Consider the following 16,970-nt stretch of genomic DNA (forward strand, 5'->3'; position numbering starts at 1 on the left):
TTGAATTCCACCATGAACACATTCAATGACTCCATCTATGTTCCAATGATCTGTTGAATTCCACCATGAACACATTCAATGACTCCATCTATGTTCCAATGATCTGTTGAATTCCACCATGAACACATACAATGACTCCATCTATGTTCCAATGATCTGTTGAAATCCACCATGAACACATTCAATGACACCATCTATGTTCCAATAATCTGTTGTATTCCATGTTGAACACATTCAATGACCCCATCTATGTTCCAATGATCTGTTGAATTCCACCATGAACACATTCAATGACTCCATCTATGTTCCAATGATCCGTTCAATTCCACCATTAACACATTCAATTACTCCATCTATGTTCCAATAATTTGTTGCATTCCACGATGAACACATTCAATGACTCCATCTATGTTCCAATGATCTGTTGAATTCCACCATTAACACATTCAATGACTCCATCTATGTTCCAATGATCTGTTGAATTCCACCATAAACACATTCAATGACTCCTTCTATGTTCCAATGATCTGTTGAATTCCACCATGAACACGTTCAATGACCCATCTATGTCCCAATGATCTGTTGAATTCCTCCTTGAACACATTCAATATCCCAATTTATGTTCCAATGATATGTTGAATTCAAACATGAACACATTCAATGACTCCATCTATGTTCCAATGTTATGTTGAATTCCACTATAACACATTCAATGACTCCATCGATGTTCCAATGATCTGTTGAATTCCACCATGAACACATTCAATGATTCCATCTATGTTCCAATGATCTGTTGAATTCCACCATGAACACATTCAATGACTCCATCTAAGTTCCAATGATCTGTTGAATTCCACCATGAACATATTCAATGACTCTATCTATGTTCCAATGATCTGTTGAATTCCAACATGAACACATTCAAAGACTTCATCTATGTTCCAATGATCTGTTGAAATCCACCATGAACGCATTCAATTACTCCATCTATGTTCCAATGATCTGTTGAATTCCACCATAAACACATTCAATGACTCCATCTATGTTCAAATGATTTATTGAATTTTACCATGAACACATTCAATGACTCCATCTATGTTCCAATGATCTGTTGAATTCCACCATAAACACATTCAATGACTCCATCTATTTTCCAATGATCTGTTGAATTCCACCATGAACACATTCAATGACTCCATCTATGTTCCAATGATCTGTTGAATTCCACCATGAACACATTCAATGACTCCATCTATGTTCCAATGATCTGATGAATTCCACCACGAACACATTCAATGATCCAGTCTATGTTCCAATAATCTGTTGTATTCCACCTTGAACACATTCAATGACCCCATCAATGTTCCAATGATCTGTTGAATTCCACCATGAACTCATTCAAAACTACAACTTGTTCGAATGATCACTTGAATTCCACCATGAACACATTCAATGACTCCATCTATGTTCCAATGATCTGTTGAATTCCACCATGAACACATTCAATGACCCATCTATAATCCAATGATCTGTTGAATTCCAACATGAACACATACAATGACTCAATTTATGTTACAATAATTTGTTGAATTCGACCATGAACACATTCAATGACTCCATCTATGTTCCAATGATGTGTTGAATACACCATGAACACATTCAATGACTCAATCTATATTCCAATGATCTGTTGAATTCGACCATGAATACATTCAATGACCCCATCTATGTTCCAATAATCTGTTGAATTCCACCATGAACACAATCAATGACTCAATCTATGTTGCAATGATGTTGAATTCCACCATGAACACATTCAATGACTCCATATATGTTCAATGAGCTTTTGAATTCCACCATGAACACATTCAATGACTCCATCTATGTTCAAATGATCTGTTGAATTCCACCATGAACACTGTCAATGACCCATCTATAATCCAATGATCTGTTGAATTCCAACATGAACACATACAATGACTCCATCTATGTTCCAATGATCTGTTTTATTCCACCATGAACACATTCAATGACCCAATCTATGTTCCAATAATCTGTTGAATTCCACCATGAACACAATCAATGACTCAATCTATGTTGCAATGATGTTGAATTCCACCATGAACACATTCAATGACTCCATCTATGTTCAATGAGCTGTTGAATTCCACCATGAACACATTCAATGACTCCAGCTATGTTCAAATGATCTGTTGAATTCCACCATGAACACTGTCAATGACCCATCTATAATCCAATGATCTGTTGAATTCCAACATGAACACATACAATGACTCCATCTATGTTCCAATGATCTGTTTTATTCCACCATGAACACATTCAATGACCCAATCTATGTTCCAATAATCTGTTGAATTCCACCATGAACACAATCAATGACTCAATCTATGTTGCAATGATGTTGAATTCCACCATGAACACATTCAATGACTCCATCTATGTTCAATGAGCTGTTGAATTCCACAATGAACACATTCAATGACTTCATCTATGTTCAAATGATCTGTTGAATTCCACCATGAACACTGTCAATGACTCCATCTATGTTCCAATGGTATGTTGAATTCCACCATGAACACATTCAATGACTCCATCTATGTTCCAATGATCTGTTTTATTCCACCATGAACACATTCAATGACCCAATCTATGTTCCAATGATCTGTTGAATTCTACCATGAACACATTCAAAACTCCATCTATGTTCCAAAGATCAGTTGAATTCCACCATGAACACATTCAATGACTCCATCTATGTTCCAATGATCTGTTGAATTCCACCATGAACACATGGAAAACTCCATCTATGTTCCAATGATCTGTTGAATTCCACCATGAACACATTCAATGACTCCATCAGTGTTCCAATGATCTGTTGAATTCCACCATGAACACATTGAATGGCACCATTTATGTTCCAATGATCTGTTGAATTCCACCATGAACAAATTCAATGACTCTATGTTCCAATGATCTTTTGAATTCTACCATGAACACATTCAAAGACTCCATCTATGTTCCAATGATCTGTCGAATTCCACCATAAACACATTCAATGACCCCATCTATGTTCCAATGAGCTGTTGAATTCCACCATGAACACATACAAAGACTTCATCTATTTTCCAATGATCTGTTGGAACCCACCATGAACACTATCAATGACTCCATCTATGTTACTATGATCTGTTGAATTCCCCAATGAACACATTTAATGACTCCATCTATGTTCCAATGATTTGTTGAATACACCATGAACACATTCAATGACTCAATCTATGTCCCAATGATCTGTTGAATTCGACCATGAATACATTCAATGACTCCATCTATGTTCCAATTATCTGTTGAATTCCACCATGAACACATTCAATGACTCCATCTATGTTGCAATGATCTGTTGAATTCCAGCATGAACACATTCAATTACACCATATATGTCCAATGATCTGTTGAATTCCACGATGAAGACATTGAATGACTCCATCTATGTTCCAATGATCTGTTGAATTCGACCATGAATACATTCAATGACCCCATCTATGTTCCAATAATCTGTTGAATTCCACCATGAACACAATCAATGACTCAATCTATGTTGCAATGATGTTGAATTCCACCATGAACACATTCAATGACTCCATATATGTTCAATGAGCTGTTGAATTCCACCATGAACACATTCAATGACTCCATCTATGTTCAAATGATCTGTTGAATTCCACCATGAACACTGTCAATGACCCATCTATAATCCAATGATCTGTTGAATTCCACCATGAACACTTACAATGAACCCATCTCTGTTCCAATGATCGGTTGAATTCCACCATGAACACATTAAATGACTCCATCTATGTTCCAATGTTATGTTGAATTCCACCATGAACACATTCAATGACTCCATCTATGTTCCAATGATCTGTTGAATTCCACCATGAACACATTCAAAGACTCCATCTATGTTCCAATGATCTGTTGAATTCCACCATGAACACATTCAATGACTCCATCTATGTTCAAATGATTTGTTGAATTCCACCACGAAAATATTCAATGACTCCATCTATGTTCCAATGATCTGTTGAATTACACCATGAACATATTCAATGACTCTATCTATGTACCAATGATCTGTTGAATTCCACCATGAACACATGCAAAGACTTCATCTATGTTCCAATGATCTGTTGAAATCCACCATAAACACATTCAATGACTCCATCTATGTTCAAATGATTTGTTGAATTCCACCATGAACACATTCAATGACTCCATCTATGTTCCAATGATCTGTTGAATTCCACCATAAACACATTCAATGACTCCATCTATGTTCCAATGATCTGTTGAATTCCAACATGAACACATTCAATGACTCCATCTATGTTCCAATGATCTGTTGAATTCCACCATGAACACATTCAATGACTCCATCTATGTTCCAATGATCTGTTGAATTCCACCATGAACACATACAATGACTCCATCTATGTTCCAATGATCTGTTGAAATCCACCATGAACACATTCAATGACACCATCTATGTTCCAATAATCTGTTGTATTCCATGTTGAACACATTCAATGACCCCATCTATGTTCCAATGATCTGTTGAATTCCACAATGAACACATTCAATGACTCCATCTATGTTCCAATGATCCGTTCAATTCCACCATTAACACATTCAATTACTCCATCTATGTTCCAATAATTTGTTGCATTCCACGATGAACACATTCAATGACTCCATCTATGTTCCAATGATCTGTTGAATTCAACCATGAACACATTCAATGACTCCATCTATGTTCCAATGATCTGTTGAATTCCACCATTAACACATTCAATGACTCCATCTATGTTCCAATGATCTGTTGAATTCCACCATAAACACATTCAATGACTCCATCTATGTTCCAATGATCTGTTGAATTCCACCATGAACACATTCAATGATTCCATCTATGTTCCAATGATCTGTTGAATTCCACCATGAACACATTCAATGACTCCATCTAAGTTCCAATGATCTGTTGAATTCCACCATGAACACATTCAATGACTCCATCTATGTTCCAATGATCTGTTGAATTCCACCATGAACACATTCAATGACTCCATCTATGTTCCAATGATCTGATGAATTCCACCACGAACACATTCAATGATCCAGTCTATGTTCCAATAATCTGTTGTATTCCACCTTGAACACATTCAATGACCCCATCAATGTTCCAATGATCTGTTGAATTCCACCATGAACTCATTCAAAACTACAACTTGTTCGAATGATCACTTGAATTCCACCATGAACACATTCAATGACTCCATCTATGTTCCAATGATCTGTTGAATTCCACCATGAACACATTCAATGACCCATCTATAATCCAATGATCTGTTGAATTCCAACATGAACACATACAATGACTCAATTTATGTTACAATAATTTGTTGAATTCGACCATGAACACATTCAATGACTCCATCTATGTTCCAATGATGTGTTGAATACACCATGAACACATTCAATGACACAATCTATATTCCAATGATCTGTTGAATTCGACCATGAATACATTCAATGACCCCATCTATGTTCCAATAATCTGTTGAATTCCACCATGAACACAATCAATGACTCAATCTATGTTGCAATGATGTTGAATTCCACCATGAACACATTCAATGACTCCATATATGTTCAATGAGCTGTTGAATTCCACCATGAACACATTCAATGACTCCATCTATGTTCAAATGATCTGTTGAATTTCACCATGAACACTGTCAATGACCCATCTATAATCCAATGATCTGTTGAATTCCAACATGAACACATACAATGACTCCATCTATGTTCCAATGATCTGTTTTATTCCACCATGAACACATTCAATGACCCAATCTATGTTCCAATAATCTGTTGAATTCCACCATGAACACAATAAATGACTCAATCTATGTTGCAATGATGTTGAATTCCACCATGAACACATTCAATGACTCCATCTATGTTCAATGAGCTGTTGAATTCCACCATGAACACATTCAATGACTCCATCTATGTTCAAATGATCTGTTGAATTCCACCATGAACACTGTCAATGACCCATCTATAATCCAAAGATCAGTTGAATTCCACCATGAACACATTCAATGACTCCATCTATGTTCCAATGATCTGTTGAATTCCAACATGAACACATGGAAAACTCCATCTATGTTCCAATGATCTGTTGAATTCCACCATGAACACATTCAATGACTCCATCAGTGTTCCAATGATCTGTTGAATTCCACCATGAACACATTGAATGGCACCATTTATGTTCCAATGATCTGTTGAATTCCACCATGAACAAATTCAATGACTCTATGTTCCAATGATCTTTTGAATTCTACCATGAACACATTCAAAGACTCCATCTATGTTCCAATGATCTGTCGAATTCCACCATAAACACATTCAATGACCCCATCTATGTTCCAATGAGCTGTTGAATTCCACCATGAACACATACAAAGACTTCATCTATTTTCCAATGATCTGTTGGAACCCACCATGAACACTATCAATGACTCCATCTATGTTACTATGATCTGTTGAATTCCACAATGAACACATTTAATGACTCCATCTATGTTCCAATGATTTGTTGAATACACCATGAACACATTCAATGACTCAATCTATGTTCCAATGATCTGTTGAATTCGACCATGAATACATTCAATGACTCCATCTATGTTCCAATTATCTGTTGAATTCCACCATGAACACATTCAATGACTCCATCTATGTTGCAATGATCTGTTGAATTCCAGCATGAACACATTCAATTACACCATATATGTCCAATGATCTGTTGAATTCCACGATGAAGACATTCAATGACTCCATCTATGTTCCAATGATCTGTTGAATTCGACCATGAATACATTCAATGACCCCATCTATGTTCCAATAATCTGTTGAATTCCACCATGAACACAATCAATGACTCAATCTATGTTGCAATGATGTTGAATTCCACCATGAACACATTCAATGACTCCATATATGTTCAATGAGCTGTTGAATTCCACCATGAACACATTCAATGACTCCATCTATGTACAAATGATCTGTTGAATTCCACCATGAACACTGTCAATGACCCATCTATAATCCAATGATCTGTTGAATTCCACCATGAACACTTACAATGAACCCATCTCTGTTCCAATGATCGGTTGAATTCCACCATGAACACATTAAATGACTCCATCTATGTTCCAATGTTATGTTGAATTCCACCATGAACACATTCAATGACTCCATCTATGTTCCAATGATCTGTTGAATTCCACCATGAACACATTCAAAGACTCCATCTATGTTCCAATGATCTGTTGAATTCCACCATGAACACATTCAATGACTCCATCTATGTTCAAATGATTTGTTGAATTCCACCACGAAAACATTCAATGACTCCATCTATGTTCCAATGATCTGTTGAATTACACCATGAACACATTCAATGACTATATCTATGTACCAATGATCTGTTGAATTCCACCATGAACACATGCAAAGACTTCATCTATGTTCCAATGATCTGTTGAAATCCACCATAAACACATTCAATGACTCCATCTATGTTCAAATGATTTGTTGAATTCCACCATGAACACATTCAATGACTCCATCTATGTTCCAATGATCTGTTGAATTCAACCATAAACACATTCAATGACTCCATCTATGTTCCAATGATCTGTTGAATTCCAACATGAACACATTCAATGACTCCATCTATGTTCCAATGATCTGTTGAATTCCACCATGAACACATTCAATGACTCCATCTATGTTCCAATGATCTGTTGAATTCCACCATGAACACATACAATGACTCCATCTATGTTCCAATGATCTGTTGAAATCCACCATGAACACATTCAATGACACCATCTATGTTCCAATAATCTGTTGTATTCCATGTTGAACACATTCAATGACCCCATCTATGTTCCAATGATCTGTTGAATTCCACCATGAACACATTCAATGACTCCATCTATGTTCCAATGATCCGTTCAATTCCACCATTAACACATTCAATTACTCCATCTATGTTCCAATAATTTGTTGCATTCCATGATGAACACATTCAATGACTCCATCTATGTTCCAATGATCTGTTGAATTCAACCATGAACACATTCAATGACTCCATCTATGTTCCAATGATCTGTTGAATTCCACCATTAACACATTCAATGACTCCATCTATGTTCCAATGATCTGTTGAATTCCACCATAAACACATTCAATGACTCCATCTATGTTCCAATGATCTGTGGAATTCCACCATGAACACATTCAATGACTCCATCTATGTTCCAATGATCTGTTGAATTCCACCATGAACACGTTCAATGACCCATCTATGTCCCAATGATCTGTTGAATTCCACCTTGAACACATTCAATATCCCAATTTATGTTCCAATGATATGTTGAATTCAAACATGAACACATTCAATGACTCCATCTATGTTCCAATGTTATGTTGAATTCCACTATAACACATTCAATGACTCCATCGATGTTCAAATGATCTGTTGAATTCCACCATGAACACATTCAATGATTCCATCTATGTTCCAATGATCTGTTGAATTCCACCATGAACACATTCAATGACTCCATCTAAGTTCCAATGATCTGTTGAATTCCACCATGAACACATTCAATGACTCCATCTATGTTCCAATGATCTGTTGAATTCCACCATGAACACATTCAATGACTCCATCTATGTTCCAATGATCTGATGAATTCCACCACGAACACATTCAATGATCCAGTCTATGTTCCAATAATCTGTTGTATTCCACCTTGAACACATTCAATGACCCCATCAATGTTCCAATGATCTGTTGAATTCCACCATGAACTCATTCAAAACTACAACTTGTTCGAATGATCACTTGAATTCCACCATGAACACATTCAATGACTCCATCTATGTTCCAATGATCTGTTGAATTCCACCATGAACACATTCAATGACCCATCTATAATCCAATGATCTGTTGAATTCCAACATGAACACATACAATGACTCAATTTATGTTACAATAATTTGTTGAATTCGACCATGAACACATTCAATGACTCCATCCATGTTCCAATGATGTGTTGAATACACCATGAACACATTCAATGACACAATCTATATTCCAATGATCTGTTGAATTCGACCATGAATACATTCAATGACCCCATCTATGTTCCAATAATCTGTTGAATTCCACCATGAACACAATCAATGACTCAATCTATGTTGCAATGATGTTGAATTCCACCATGAACACATTCAATGACTCCATATATGTTCAATGAGCTGTTGAATTCCACCATGAACACATTCAATGACTCCATCTATGTTCAAATGATCTGTTGAATTTCACCATGAACACTGTCAATGACCCATCTATAATCCAATGATCTGTTGAATTCCAACATGAACACATACAATGACTCCATCTATGTTCCAATGATCTGTTTTATTCCACCATGAACACATTCAATGACCCAATCTATGTTCCAATAATCTGTTGAATTCCACCATGAACACAATAAATGACTCAATCTATGTTGCAATGATGTTGAATTCCACCATGAACACATTCAATGACTCCATCTATGTTCAATGAGCTGTTGAATTCCACCATGAACACATTCAATGACTCCATCTATGTTCAAATGATCTGTTGAATTCCACCATGAACACTGTCAATGACCCATCTATAATCCAATGATCTGTTGAATTACAGCATGAACACATACAATGACTCCATCTATGTTCCAATGATCTGTTTTATTCCACCATGAACACATTCAATGACCCAATCTATGTTCCAACAATCTGTTGAATTCCACCATGAACACAATCAATGACTCAATCTATGTTGCAATGATGTTGAATTCCACCATGAACACATTCAATGACTCCATCTATGTTCAATGAGCTGTTGAATTCCACCATGAACACATTCAATGACTCCATCTATGTTCAAATAATCTGTTGAATTCCACCATGAACACTGTCAATGACTCCGTCTATGTTCCAATGTTATGTTGAATTCCACCATGAACACATTCAATGACTCCATCTATGTTCCAATGATCTGTTTTATTCCACCATGAACACATTCAATGACCCAATCTATTTTCCAATGATCTGTTGAATTCTACCATTAACACATTCAAAACTCCATCTATGTTCCAAAGATCAGTTGAATTCCACCATGAACACATTCAATGACTCCATCTATGTTCCAATGATCTGTTGAATTCCACCATGAACACATGGAAAACTCCATCTATGTTCCAATGATCTGTTGAATTCCACCATGAACACATTCAATGACTCCATCAGTGTTCCAATGATCTGTTGAATTCCACCATGAACACATTGAATGGCACCATTTATGTTCCAATGATCTGTTGAATTCCACCATGAACACATTCAATGACTCCATATATGTTCCAATGATCTTTTGAATTCTACCATGAACACATTCAAAGACTCCATCTATGTTCAAATGATCTGTTGAATTTCACCATGAACACTGTCAATGACCCATCTATAATCCAATGATCTGTTGAATTCCACCATGAACACATTCAATGACCCAATCTATGTTCCAATGATCTGTTTTATTCCACCATGAACACAATCAATGACTCAATCTATGTTGCAATGATGTTGAATTCCACCATGAACACATTCAATGACTCCATCTATGTTCAATGAGCTGTTGAATTCCACCATGAACACATTCAATGACTCCATCTATGTTCAAATGATCTGTTGAATTCCACCATGAACACTGTCAATGACCCATCTATAATCCAATGATCTGTTGAATTACAACATGAACACATACAATGACTCCATCTATGTTCCAATGATCTGTTTTATTCCACCATGAACACATTCAATGACCCAATCTATGTTCCAACAATCTGTTGAATTCCACCATGAACACAATCAATGACTCAATCTATGTTGCAATGATGTTGAATTCCACCATGAACACATTCAATGACTCCATCTATGTTCAATGAGCTGTTGAATTCCACCATGAACACATTCAATGACTCCATCTATGTTCAAATAATCTGTTGAATTCCACCATGAACACTGTCAATGACTCCATCTATGTTCCAATGTTATGTTGAATTCCACCATGAACACATTCAATGACTCCATCTATGTTCCAATTATCTGTTTTATTCCACCATGAACACATTCAATGACCCAATCTATGTTCCAATGATCTGTTGAATTCTACCATGAACACATTCAAAACTCCATCTATGTTCCAAAGATCAGTTGAATTCCACCATGAACACATTCAATGACTCCATCTATGTTCCAATGATCTGTTGAATTCCACCATGAACACATGGAAAACTCCATCTATGTTCCAATGATCTGTTGAATTCCACCATGAACACATTCAATGACTCCATCAGTGTTCCAATGATCTGTTGAATTCCAGCATGAACACATTGAATGGCACCATTTATGTTCCAATGATCTGTTGAATTCCACCATGAACAAATTCAATGACTCTATCTATGTTCCAATGATCTTTTGAATTCTACCATGAACACATTCAAAGACTCCATCTATGTTCCAATGATCTGTCGAATTCCACCATAAACACATTCAATGACCCCATCTATGTTCCAATGAGCTGTTGAATTCCACCATGAACACATACAAAGACTTCATCTATTTTCCAATTATCTGTTGGAACCCACCATGACACTATCAATGACTCCATCTATGTTACTATGATCTGTTGAATTCCACAATGAACACATTTAATGACTCCATCTATGTTCCAATGATTTGTTGAATACACCATGAACACATTCAATGACTCAATCTATGTTCCAATGATCTGTTGAATTCGACCATGAATACATTCAATGACTCCATCTATGTTCCAATTATCTGTTGAATTCCACCATGAACACATTCAATGACTCCATCTATGTTGCAATGATCTGTTGAATTCCACCATGAACACATTCAATTACACCATATATGTCCAATGATCTGTTGAATTCCACGATGGAGACATTCAATGACTCCATCTATGTTCCAATGATCTGTTGAATTCCACGATGAACACATTCAATGACTCCATCTATGTTCCAATGATCAGTTGAATTCCACCATGAACACATTCAATGACTCCATCTATGTTCCAATGATCTGTTGAATTCCACCATTAACACATTCAATGACTCCATCTATGTTCCAATGATCTGTTGAATTCCACCTTGAACACATTCAATAATCCAATTTATGTTCCAATGATCTGTTGAATTCCACCATGAACACATTCAATGACTCCATCTATGTTCCAATCATCTGTTGAATTCCACCATGAGCACTTACAATGAACCCATCTCTGTTCCAATGATCGGTTGAATTCCACCATGAACACATTAAATGACTCCATCTATGTTCCAATGTTATGTTGAATTCCACCATGAACACATTCAATGACTCCATCTATGTTCCAATGATCTGTTGAATTCCACCATGAACACATTCAATGACTCCATCTATGTTCAAATGATTTGTTGAATTCCACCATGAACACATTCAATGACTCCATCTATGTTCCAATGATCTGGTGAATTCCACCATGAACACATTCAAAGACTTCATCTATGATCCAATGATCTGTTGAAATCCACCATAAACACATTCAATGACTCCATCTATGTTCAAATGATTTGTTGAATTCCACCATGAACACATTCAATGACTACATCTATGTTCCAATGATCTGTTGAATTCCACCATAAACAAATTCAATGACTCCATCTATGTTCCAATGGTCTGTTGAATTCCACCATGAACACATTCAATAATCCAATTTATGTTCCAATGATCTGTTGAATTCCACTATGAACACATTCAATGACTCCATCTATGTTCCAATGATCTGTTGAATTCCACCATGAACACATACAATGACTCCATCTATGTTCCAATGATCTTTTGAATTCCACCATGAACACATTCAATGACTCCATCTATGTTCCAATAACCTGTTGTATTCCATCTTGAACACATTCAATGACCCCATCTATGTACCAATGATCTTTTGAATTCCACCATGAACACATTCAATGACTCCATCTATGTTCAAATGATTTGTTGAATTCCACCATAAACACATTCAATGACTCCATCTATGTTCAAATGATTTGTTGAATTCCACCATGAACACATTCAATGACTCCATCTATGTTCCAATGATCTGTTGAATTCCACCATGAACACATTCAATGACTCCATCTATGTTCCAATAACCTGTTGTATTCCATCTTGAACACATTCAATGACCCCATCTATGTACCAATGATCTGTTGAATTCCACCATGAACACATTCAATGACTCCATCTATGTTCAAATGATTTGTTGAAATCCACCATAAACACATTCAATGACTCCATCTATGTTCAAATGATTTGTTGAATTCCACCATGAACACATTCAATGACTCCATCTATGTTCCAATGATCTGTTGAATTCCACCATGAACACATTCAATGACTCCATCTATGTTCCAATAACCTGTTGTATTCCATCTTGAACACATTCAATGACCCCATCTATGTACCAATGATCTGTTGAATTCCACCATGAACACATTCAATGACTCCATCTATGTTCCAATGATCCGTTCAATTCCACCATTAACACATTCAATTACTCCATCTATGTTCCAATAATTTGTTGAATTCCACGATGAACACATTCAATGACTCAATCTATGTTCCAATGATCTGTTGAATTCAACCATGAACACATTCAATGACCCAATCTATGTTCCAATGATGTGTTGAATATACCATGAACACATTCAATGACTCAATCTATATTCCAATGATCTGTTGAATTCGACCATGAATACATTCAATGACCCCATCTATGTTCCAATAATCTGTTGAATTCCAACATGAACACAATCAATGACTCAATCTATGTTGCAATGATGTTGAATTCCACCATGAACACATTCAATGACTCCATCTATGTTCCAATGAGATGTTGAATTCCACCATGAAAACATTCAATGACTCCATCTATGTTCAAATGATCTGTTGAATTCCACCATGAACACTGTCAATGACTCCATCTATGTTCCAATGTTATGTTGAATTCCACCATGAACACATTCAATGACTCCATCTATGTTCCAATGATCTGTTTTATTCCACCATGAACACATTCAATGACCCAATCTATGTTCCAATGATCTGTTGAATTCTACAATGAACACATTCAAAACTCCATCTATGTTCCAATGATCTGTTGAATTCCACCATGAACACATTGAAAACTCCATCTATGTTCCAATGATCTGTTGAATTCCACCATGAACACATTCAATGACTCCATCAGTGTTCCAATGATCTGTTGAATTCCACCATGAACAAATTCAATGACTCTATCTATGTTCCAATGATCTTTTGAATTCTACCATGAACACATTCAAAGACTCCATCTATGTTCCAATGATCTGTTGAATTCCACCATAAACACATTCAATGATCCAATCTATGTTCCAATGAGCTGTTGAATTCCACCATGAACACATACAAAGACTTCATCTATGTTCCAATGATCTGTTGAAACCCACCATGAACACTTTCAATGTCTCCATCTATGTTACTATGATCTGTTGAATTCCACAATGAACACATTTAATGACTCCATCTATGTTCCAATGATTTGTTGAATACACCATGAACACATTCAATGAATCAATCTATGTTCCAATGATCTGTTGAATTCGACCATGAATACATTCAATGACTCCATCTATGTTCCAATTATCTGTTGAATTCCACCATGAACACATTCAATGACTCCATCTATGTTGCAATGATCTGTTGAATTCCACCATGAACACATTCAATTACTCCATATATGTGCAATGATCTGTTGAATTCCACGATGAAGACATTCAAGGACTCCATCTATGTTCCAATGATCTGTTGAATTCCACGATGAACACATTCAATGACTCCATCTATGTTCCAATGATCTGTTGAATTCCACCATGAACACATTCAATGACTCCATCTATGTTCCAATGATCTGTTTTATTCCACCATGAACACATTCAATGACTCCATCTATGTTCCAATGATCTGTTGAATTCCACGATGAACACATTCAATGACTCCATCTATGTTCCAATGATCTGTTGAATTCCACCATGAACACATTCAATGACTCCATCTATGTTCCAATGATCTGTTGAATTCCACCATTAACACATTCAATTACTCCATCTATGTTCCAATGATCTGTTGAATTCCACCATAAACACATTCAATGACTCCATCTATGTTCCAATGATCTGTTGAATTCCCCAATAAACACATTCAATCATCCCATCAATGTTCCATTGATCTGTTGAATTCCACCATGAACGCATTCAATGAATCCATCTATGTTCCAATGATCTGTGGAATTCCACCATGAACACATTCAATGACTCCATCTATGTTCCAATGATCTGTTGAATTCCACCATGAACACATTCAATGACCCATCTATGTTCCAATGATCTGTTGAATTCCACCTTGAACACATTCAATAATCCAATTTATGTTCCAATGATCTGTTGAATTCCACCATGAACACATTCAATGACTCCATCTATGTTCCAATCATCTGTTGAATTCTACCATGAATACTTACAATGAACCCATCTCTGTTCCAATGATCGGTTGAATTCCAGCATGAACACATTAAATGACTCCATCTATGTTCCAATGTTATGTTGAATTCCACCATGAACACATTCAATGACTCCATCTATGTTCCAATGATCTGTTGAATTCCACCATGAACACATTCAAAGACTCCATCTATGTTCCAATGATCTGTTGATTTCCACCATGAACACATTCAATGACTCCATCTATGTTCAAATGATCTGTTGAATTACACCATGAACACATTCAATGACTCTATCTATGTACCAATGATCTGTTGAATTCCACCATGAACACATGCAAAGACTTCATCTATGTTCCAATGATCTGTTGAAATCCACCATAAACACATTCAATGACTCCATCTATGTTCAAATGATTTGTTGAATTCCACCATGAACACATTCAATCACTCCATCTATGTTCCAATGATCTGTTGAATTCCACCATAAACACATTCAATGACTCCATCTATGTTCCAATGATCTGTTGAATTCCACCATGAACACATTCAATGACTCCATCTATGTTCCAATGATCTGTTGAATTCCTCCATGAACACATTCAATGACTCCATCTTTGTTCCAATGATCTGTTGAATTCTACCATGAACACATACAATGACTCCATCTATGTTCCAATGATCTGTTGAAATCCACCATGAACACATTCAATGACACCATCTATGTTCCAATAATCTGTTGTATTCCATCTTGAACACATTCAATGACCCCATCTATGTTCCAATGATCTGTTGAATTCCACCATGAACACATTCAATGACTCCATCTATGTTCCAATGATCCGTTCAATTCCACCATTAACACATTCAATTACTCCATCTATGTTCCAATAATTTGTTGCATTCCACGATGAACACAATCAATGACTCCATCTATGTTCCAATGATCTGTTGAAATCAACCATGAACACATTCAATGACTCCATCTATGTTCCAATGATCTGTTGAATTCCACCATTAACACATTCAATGACTCCATCTATGTTCCAATGATCTGTTGAATTCCACCATAAACACATTCAATGACTCCATCTATGTTCCAATGATCTGTGGAATTCCACCATGAACACATTCAATGACTCCATCTAAGTTCCAATGA

This window comes from Narcine bancroftii, chromosome 1, assembly GCF_036971445.1.
Source record: "Narcine bancroftii isolate sNarBan1 chromosome 1, sNarBan1.hap1, whole genome shotgun sequence".
In the NCBI taxonomy this organism is placed as follows: Eukaryota; Metazoa; Chordata; class Chondrichthyes; order Torpediniformes; family Narcinidae; genus Narcine; species Narcine bancroftii.